Here is a 9,524-nt window from a genome sequence, read left to right on the forward strand (position 1 = left end):
TGCCTCGGTATTTACCTACAAAGTGTTGAGGTGTGGTGAGTGTTGCCCAGTTGAGGCGAATGTAGTTATGTGCATCAGCTGTTTAATTGATAATTATTTTACAAGCAGGACCCTTTGTTCCTAAATCATTGAATGTATCTGCCACCTAGGAGTTGAGAATTACAATAAAGACTAACTTCTAAGACGTGAAAAATGAATGAATATACAATTCTCTTTCAGGTTAAACACAAAAGGTGTCTGCCCCGACACTGGAGTAGACAGGACTTCACTTCACGTATTCCGGAGAGTACATTTATCATAAACACACTCTTATTTAAAGCACTTACTTCCCGTTAAAGAAGCTTTTATGTTCCCGAACGTTAAAATCAAATTGTCTCCGCTACCCTTTTGTAGAATCCCGAATTTTCCTAACGCGTTGATGACTACCTCTACGAACGCCTAGCAACGAACCCTTTGTCCCAGCTTCGAACAAAAAACGACTTTAATTGAATACAATAGGGTGAGTTCTTCCGTGAACGAGACACAAAAAGGTGTAGTGGTACTTATGAGGAAATGGGCCTTATGGCGTGGCAATAAGGGTGGTTGAAAGGCCTGGATAGGGGTTAATCCAGACGGCTAGACGGCCAGACTGGGGGATTTTGAACTTGCCTATACATGTAGGAAGTGCAGCGCAGGGTGACAGATGAACGGTGCAATTTAAATCAGTCTGCAGCCGAAATTGTTTTAAGCAGTTTGTTTTTAAAAAGTTTGTTGGTTTTAATTAATTATTGTCTTCGTGTTTGTTTTATGCAATATTTGTATGTAGAGTTCAAATCTATTTCAAGATATTAGGTAACTAATAGCCTAATTACTTTTTTATCGAATTATCTCTACAGTCGTTCTGCGACGTTCGTATATTTGAGTTTGTAGGAACGTTAGTAAACCAAAATGAAATTTAATATTTTTATTGCAGTACGGTTTTATTGTTTAAAGTAAAACAAACAATTTACTACTGGAAAGCATCCGATTATATTTAACACACTGTGGATTACGTCATTGGAAGCGGTCGCAACTCGAAAATTGTATCTATACACGCTAATGAACGATAAAGATTTTAAACTTTAGATACTTCTGTGATTTGACACGACTTGACTGAGAGTGAGAGAGAGAGAGAACGGGCTGAGAAGCCTTTTCATAAGAAATATAAGGTACTACTTACTGTTTCTTTTTTTACGTTCATAAGTGTACATTGTGTTACCTACATGAATAAATGATTTTTGATTTTGTACTCTTATTCTGTCTTCTGTCATTCAATTCCATTTATTAATCTTATAAAATCTAATCAAATAATAACCCTCTAAACCAAATTAACTATTTAAGTGAATTATAATATCAATAATCGAATCAAAGCAAACTCCTTAGCAAAACTTTTTCAGGTGGCTGTACTTGTAAAGGTCCGTCCTTCAAAGATCTCCCTAAATCCACAGGTCAACCACCAAGGGAGCATAAATCGTAGAGAACTCAAGGGCCATAAATACACCTACCCCAGAATAAAGATTTACTACTGATCTATTTTGTTTTTTGTTAAAAGGTATATATAATGTGTTGTTAAACAAAACATACAAATAATGGCCTTATTTTTTATCTAAATGAATAAAAACGAATCGCAAAATATGTTTCAAGCGCAAAATTCGAACACGGCTGGATCAGTTCGAGTATATTTTTTATTTGCTGCTGAGATCTGAGAAAGGTATAAAACATAAATTTGCTGGGGCAGCTGATTAAGTAGAAATGCTATCTGTTTTGAAGACTTCCTATTTGAGTGAAGAATTTACGTAACTTTCTTTATCTTTATCGACAGTGGAACCTTTTATAGTCTAAGAATAGAATACAAGAGTGCAAATGTTGACTATTAAGCTCAAACTAATAAATAAACATCGGTGAATCAGCAGAAATACAAAAAAGCATTCTACGCATTCATATCGAGCAGACATCGAACCTGTGACCTTGCATACCGATCCCGTATTAACATTATCTGGACTACAGCTGTAGTGTAAGAGCACATTTCACTTGTCATAGAATATAATATCTTTCTAAAACGTATTTACGTATTTATTCATCTCGGATATAATGTTACTTAATACTTATTAATTAATGCATCAAACAAAAATGATTTGTCTTATAGGTCATCATATATATATATATAAATTTATAGTTTTAGATTTCATCTTCTTTAATATACATGTTTTTCATAAACTATTTATGTTTGTAATTCATTCAATATTTATTTAAAATAATTTTATGTAAAAGGTAAAAATGGAGTGATGTCTGTGATTTTCTGTAGAACGGAGTTGGTTTAGCGTATCTTGGCCTAATAATAATATAATTTTTCCATTTGTAATAAGCTTAGCGCAATGAATCTTCGAATGCATTCGTTAACGAACTAATTTGTTACCGACGCCCAAATTACGGTGTCACCTAATAAAATATGTTAAATACGTAAGACAAATGATAGATAATTCGTTAAAGTCATTTTTTAAAAGGTTTCTGAGCTATTACGTTGAAGTAGTTATCGGCTGATGACTGCGAGAAGCAGCTTATTATATTTTAAAATCTATTTCATATATGAGAATGTATCATTTAGCTAACCCTTTTTTTACGCGGCTTAAGCCATAGAATGTTGTTATGGAAAAAGTTATTAAAGGATAGATTTAATTATCTTTTATTTGCTTTCTTAAGCTTAAAATTTTTACAAAACATATTCGGAATATATTTAGCATTTTTGCATTGAAAATAATTGCACGTTTCGACTTTTCAAGTGCAAACACTTCGTAACACTACTTAATTACTTGGCAGACCGTATGTTAATGATAAATATTTTTATAGACACCTCATCTTAGCAAAGCCTAACGATTTCCACAAACAATTCCATACGTGAATAAAATAATATGAAGACTTGTGAAATGTGCAATATCCTCTAAATAAAACTTGGTTAATACCGAAAGCTGCAATTTGCAAACACATTTCCATTTCAAATGAGGGCAAATAATTGGACGAGCGACGTCGCGTGATGAAATGGGGTTCCGTTGCGTTGAGGTTTGTTACTTTGTTTGAAATTTGCTTTTATTAATTCCACTTCAAGGAGGAAATACTCATTGTAAGCTCACATTAAGAGCGACCACTTTAAGCAAAATTTAAAGACCGACGTCCTCAACTGGGTACGACATACATATTTCGGCGTTTCATTTAAAATTTTTTATCAATTACAGAAATAAAGAAATTCAGCTATGACCCACGGCAATTTGTACATGTTTGGCCCGATCAGCTGTTTTTGGTGACTTGGTGACATAGCACTAATGTTGTGAAGTCAAATTTTACACACATCTTAAATACAATATTTCAAACTTCATAGGAAAATCAATTTTTTAATAATCTGAAATGTTCTCGAATCCGCCTGTCGGGAAACATTCGATCTTCTTCGTCGTCGCTGTTCATGATATCGGCACGATAAGTTACTTTCTTATTATCATATTTTAAATCTTACTTATCCATAGAAAATACCATCCTTATCACCTCCAGGTTTGTCCTTCCACAACTAAGGGATTTTTGGCAGTTTTTACCACATACTGAAGTATTTTCGCATCCGCGTCGCTATGTGGAATCAGTTGGCCACTGAAGTATTTTCGAACCAATTCGACTTAGGGTCCTTTAAGAAAAGAGCAAACTATTTCTTAAAAGGCTGGCAACGCACTTCTGGCACTTTGAGGCTGGGCGTCGGTATCACTAAACATCAGATGAGGCTTCTGTCCGTTTGCCTTCTATTACATGAAAAAAAGAAAAAAATAAAGATAACATTACATTTAACTGTCTGAATTCAGTTTCAGTAAAAAAAAATTCACTTACCAGAGCTATAATTAATAGAAAAGTTACAAACTTCTACATTTACTAAACAATTTTAGCTTCAAAATTATGTGTTTCATTAATTCTATAGAGGGTTTATTTACAGACTTTTAACGAAGTAAGCATTTAATTAACCATTTGTAGATTAATTTATAAAGTTTATTTTTGGGCAAGAAACGACTTATTACAGCACTATAAAGTTTGTAGTTATTGTTTCAAACGTAGATTCGAAACACAACTAGATATGTTCCAAGCAACTAGATGCAACGGAATATAACCTAAATAGTCTATCTACAAAGTCAAGAGGAATATCAAGTGATTCATATTGTTTCTAGTGTTACTTCCAAGTGTCTCTCTGTATGGCGTATAATATAACCGTCGAACATCTGTCGAGCTCTGTTTACATCACTGTTAACTTAAGCTAGTGATGATATAAGTTATCGATGCTATTGCAAGAAATTTATAACAAGCAGATAACATTGGCTATTTTTTTATAAAGGCTTCCTACAACTGGAAATTTACAATATTTTGTATGTAGTTGTAGCATTCTAATGGTGTAAGAATTTTTTAAATTGTTCCAATAGTTTTTAACTTAATTCGTTACAAGCATATTAAAATACAAATCGTTCGTCATCATAATATCAATAGAATAATTAGAATAGAAATATGGATAAGGTACATTTACAATTTATAGTTTAATAATATATTACTCGAAAAACAATAAAATTATAGAGAATAATTATGTAATACATATTTATAAGTTTAGCTTTGATAATTTATACGAAGTGATATTATAAATATATTAAATGTAATTCAGTTTAAGTCAATATTATCGAATAATATTTCTAATTTAATTAAATCAGGTAAACTGCATTAGCGATGTTTTCACACGCTCCCCGGTCAGATTTAATTAAATCGATACAAAATTTATATCATCGATAAATTGAGTTGAACCCACTACGCTATAAGCGAGCATTGTACCCGCATAAAATTCGTTTTACCGCCCAGTGCGTTTAATAAAAACTTTATCTACAATTTTATAGATTTTTTACTGTATTTAGTTTAGTATGTACTCATAAGTATTCTACTTACAATGGAACTAATTTGTTTATTTATAAAACACTTTGGTATGTTATGCGTAAATTATAATTCTTAATGAAATAATCCAAGTCAAACTTTATTATCCTTTCCATTTGTTGTCAGGTGTTCTACAATTACGTAGTATCGTAAGATAATATATTAAGAAACGTCTATGGCCCAATTATAAAATATTTATTGAGTCAATAACCATATTATAACCGATTTCATTTCAGAATATTGGCTCAGCAGAAATTTTCAACCGCACTTCTACAATTATTAACTACTTTTTATTTCTATGGCTCTTAATATGGAATTCAGATTATATACAAAATTTATACAATCAAAAATAAATCAACTTATGTATACAAACATCTGTGTGTAATGGTTTTTACGACTATTCATTAAATTATGCAGTTTAATAACCTACAAATAAAATATTCTAAAGCTCACGAGAACAAATTTATTTCGTTCAAACAAAATAATAGTTTACGTCACGTATCCAGAACAAACATCCGTCGCTTTTACGTTAAAAAATCTAAAAAAAATGGATCGTTCGAATTTCAGAAACAAAAGTAACGTCCGACTCGGGCGCGTTCCGGACGACCGCGTGTCCACACCAACTTGTTCGTCCAACTATGAATTTTAGTACAGTGGTTGCTTCAATGTTGACACAACACTTGAGATCCATTTGAATATAGAACTGTTATATATCTTCAGGCAATAGTCTTGTAATCGTTAAAATATATCAATCCCTTGTCTTGCCTGCCTTATAACATCTAGATTAACGCTCAAGAAACTCGTCTTTATTTAAATTGAAGAGTGATTTAGGGTTTTACTAGTTAGTAATGTTATAAGAAGTCTATAAGGCAATAGAGGTTTAATGTTATATAACACTTATTACTTCAAGTAGGTTAAAAGCGAATCATTGGTGTATGTCATATAAGCGTCTGTCTGGTCAAATTAATTAAATATATTAGGACATGGTAGTATTTGCTCAAGCAATAGGTATCGTCTTCTATATACATCCATCAAAAACTTAGTTATAATATTTTCCGTAAAGTTGATTGAAGACGACTGCGAGGAAGTTCTCGACAACAATGTCATCATCCAACTCCAATATTTTAGTAAATCTCAAGTAATATGAGTCATTCAGCTCTTGGTCTATAAACAATGTGAACTTTTCATATGAATAATTTCGTACGTGATCGTAGTGGACACGGGCTCTACGTTGGCTTCAACAAACACGAATTTTAGTGTTAAATAGGACGCGTATCTTCATGGCGTTGCCCAAATTATGTTATGTTCTATAATTATTGATCAAAGGCCTCATTACTGCTAAAAGAAGTATATAGAGCAATTATTTTTCCAAAGACTACATATTTGTCTGTTTTTTGTACGTCAGGTCATTGTAATATTAAGTACATGTTGCTCAGCTCTTAAATCAAAACTTAAGAGAAACATAGTAGCGCACTTGCCCACAAAAAAATATATTTGTTTTAGCAGAAAATTTGTCTGTAAGACCCAAATCTTCATGCATGGAAGATGTTAAAGCTGACGGCAAGGATTTCCTGTTAAAATAAATCCCTTCTCATTAATTTGGACAGTCATCTATGTTTCCGCGTGATCAGGCGCAGTTAATGTAGAAATTTTAATGACAAATGGCTATAAAATTAGGGTTCCATAGCGGGTAGGGGTCACGCGCCGCTGACTCTAATATTAATGTGAGGGAAGTTTTAGATTGTAATTACCGGTAGACATAACGTAGACATGAATCTTTTATTTTACAAGTTTTAGTATTTGATTTACCCCGAAACTTTAACTTAAGGTCATGGAAATTAATTTCTATTTTAGTTATTGACTTCGAATGCGAAGTGTATTTTTATAATAATAATAATAATAATAAGCCTTTTTATTTCCTGTTTTACAATACTTGATAGTTTTTATATTACAATAGGTAACTTAAAAAAAATAATTTGATTTTGATTAGGTTAGCTTAGATTATGTAAGTAATATCTATTATATTCTTTATTCATAAATTAACGGGAACAACGGTTTGGGTAAAGGCCTCTTCCAAAGATGCCCATTTTTGTCGGTTCTTTGCTATGGAGTGGAGCACCTTCCCAGCGGTCTAATGGTCTCTCCTTCCGCCTCTTGCCTGGTGGTAATTTCCGTGAGGTAACTCTATAAGACAGTTAATCTTCTCCTGCAGGTTTGCTCTAAGGTAATTAAAAAAACGACATTCAACTCTTATGTATTCACGTCGAAAAGATAAGCGTTTGTTTAAATTACCATCAAGGAAAATAAAATTTCTCCAACATGATTTATCAAAATAGATTCAGTCGAACTATTGGATTTAAATGTATGAATTATTATTTCCTTGTTTCAGTTTTATAAATGGCTTGTCCATAAAAATATAATGGTCAACCATTTTAAAGGGTCCAACCAAGGTCAATGTTAACACAATAATATACTACATAGTTGATGCCCGCAACGTCGTCTCCGTGAAGTACAAAACGTACCTCTTGTTCTACAGAATGTCATAAAGATAGATTAATACATCAAGATGTGAGTTAATATGATTGTTTGACAAATATACGCGCCTTTATAGCGTATGGTTTAGAAAAACTTATGGCTATCAATTAATTTTAGTTTTGGAATAAAACCGAATCCAAGTACCTACACTTACCCTGAAACTCATTACTTATTCCAACTTGGACCTCGTCATCATCGTGATCGACGTTATGTCGGTATATTGTCAATTATCGACATAATCATAGTAAACTTGAATCATTAAATAAATAATTTTAAGTAAAATATAAACGAAATGATAATGTGCTATTAACATATAATTTATTTAAAGTTTCTTAGAGTATCCGATATGGTCTAGTGGCTAGGATACCTGGCTCTCACCCAGGAGGCTCGGGTTCGATTCCCGGTATCGGAAATGTCTTTTTACATTGTGCTGTAATACCTAATATTAAGTACTAGCAGACTCGGCCAAGCGTTGCTGTGGCTAAGGTTTTTGTTATATTACATAGTAGTAAATTAATCAAGGGAAACCGTAGGAGAACTTATGTGAAACGTTGGTACCACGACACGGACCTAAACTAAACTACCTTTAACTTAGCGCCATCTGTTAGAATTGTATCAAATAATAAACAAATGTTAATGTTATCGTAATTTTAGTAAGGATGCCTATTTTTTTTGAAAATGAAATATAGCCTATGTCACTCAGGAATGATGTAGCTTTCCAACAGTGAAAGAATTTTTCAAATCTGCCAAGTAGTTTCGGAGCCTATTCAATTCATACAAACAAACAAAAAATCAAACCTTTCCTCTTTATAATATTAGTATAGATTTATTATTGTTATGATTAGTTCATTTGTTTAAAGTTATTTTGACTCAATGTTAAAGTCTATATTAACAGGTCCATTTCCATAGTAGAATGTCTATATTAACGACAATGACTCTGAAAATATTTTTTCCCTCCATCAATAATTTTCTATTTCTAATACATATAATACGTATATTCGTATATTATATGTTAGCTGTGTTAAATTGTAATCAATTTCTAAAATGGGTCTGGAAACTCAGCGCTCTTGAAAGGTCTTTAGTATCTACATGCTTGCTTAGAACCTAGATCCCTTGAATTAATAATAAGTCACCAAAACCTCTAGACAAGATGGACTCTCTTAAATGGAATATAGCATTTGGTCGTCAGACTGAATAAATTTAATGTAATAGAACCTGAATACATTTTAACACATCTTAGGTCTTTCAATTTAAATTACTTTAATTTTATCTTGAAAGTTAAGCATTTCTACTTGTTTCTCATGATATTTAATAATTAAATTACTAAAATTGTCCTCATACAAGAGATTTCAATTTATTTTATAGACAAATCCTTTGATCGCTTAAAACTGTAATTTATTTGAAATGTTGTATATCAATTAAATTAATATTAAGAAGTAAATGTTTTACATAGTTTCAAGGTCTTTATACTATCGATATGATGTTAAAAAAATATTTTGATACACTAAATTCTGAGTAAAACAAATTGCTTACTTCACTAGCATTTGTGTCAATTACTATTCATTGCACATTTCACAGACCAAGTAACGACAGCTCGTAACAAAAAAAGGAAAAAACCTCCCGCCAATTTTCCAAGCACAGATAATAAAGAGGGACGACATTCGCGCGAATATGAAGAGGTATTCATGCAAAGAGTTCCGTTATTTTTTTAATTTCATCCTCTTTGTTCGTAGGCCTGTGCGAGATGATAACGATATCTTTTTATTAGATTTTATGATTGAGAAATATGCTTTATTTTCGGATCGCTCAAATTCACTGAAATACATTTATGACAGAAGCGACAATATTTTACACAATTTTTAGTTAATCTTTATTACTTTATTATTTAAATAAGGTCACGGCCTAGTTCAGTTTTCCGTATTGAGGACAAAAACTAAATTTCTGTGATTCATATAACATTTTATGAATTGTAGTCCTTGCAATCTGTTATATATAGACATTAAAGATACACATGTTTAGTTCAACACAAAACT

General features: G+C 31.9%; 1 non-coding gene across 1 annotated transcript; it reads left to right on the forward strand.

Annotated features, from left to right (window-relative positions):
• Positions 1–7,831: 7,831 nt before the first annotated feature.
• Trnae-cuc lies at positions 7,832–7,903 on the forward strand. Its single transcript has one exon. It is a non-coding gene; the product is annotated as a tRNA-Glu (tRNA).
• The last annotated feature ends 1,621 nt before the right edge of the window (positions 7,904–9,524 follow it).

The sequence above is a fragment of the Pieris rapae genome, chromosome 6 (assembly GCF_905147795.1).
Source record: "Pieris rapae chromosome 6, ilPieRapa1.1, whole genome shotgun sequence".
In the NCBI taxonomy this organism is placed as follows: domain Eukaryota; kingdom Metazoa; phylum Arthropoda; class Insecta; order Lepidoptera; family Pieridae; genus Pieris; species Pieris rapae.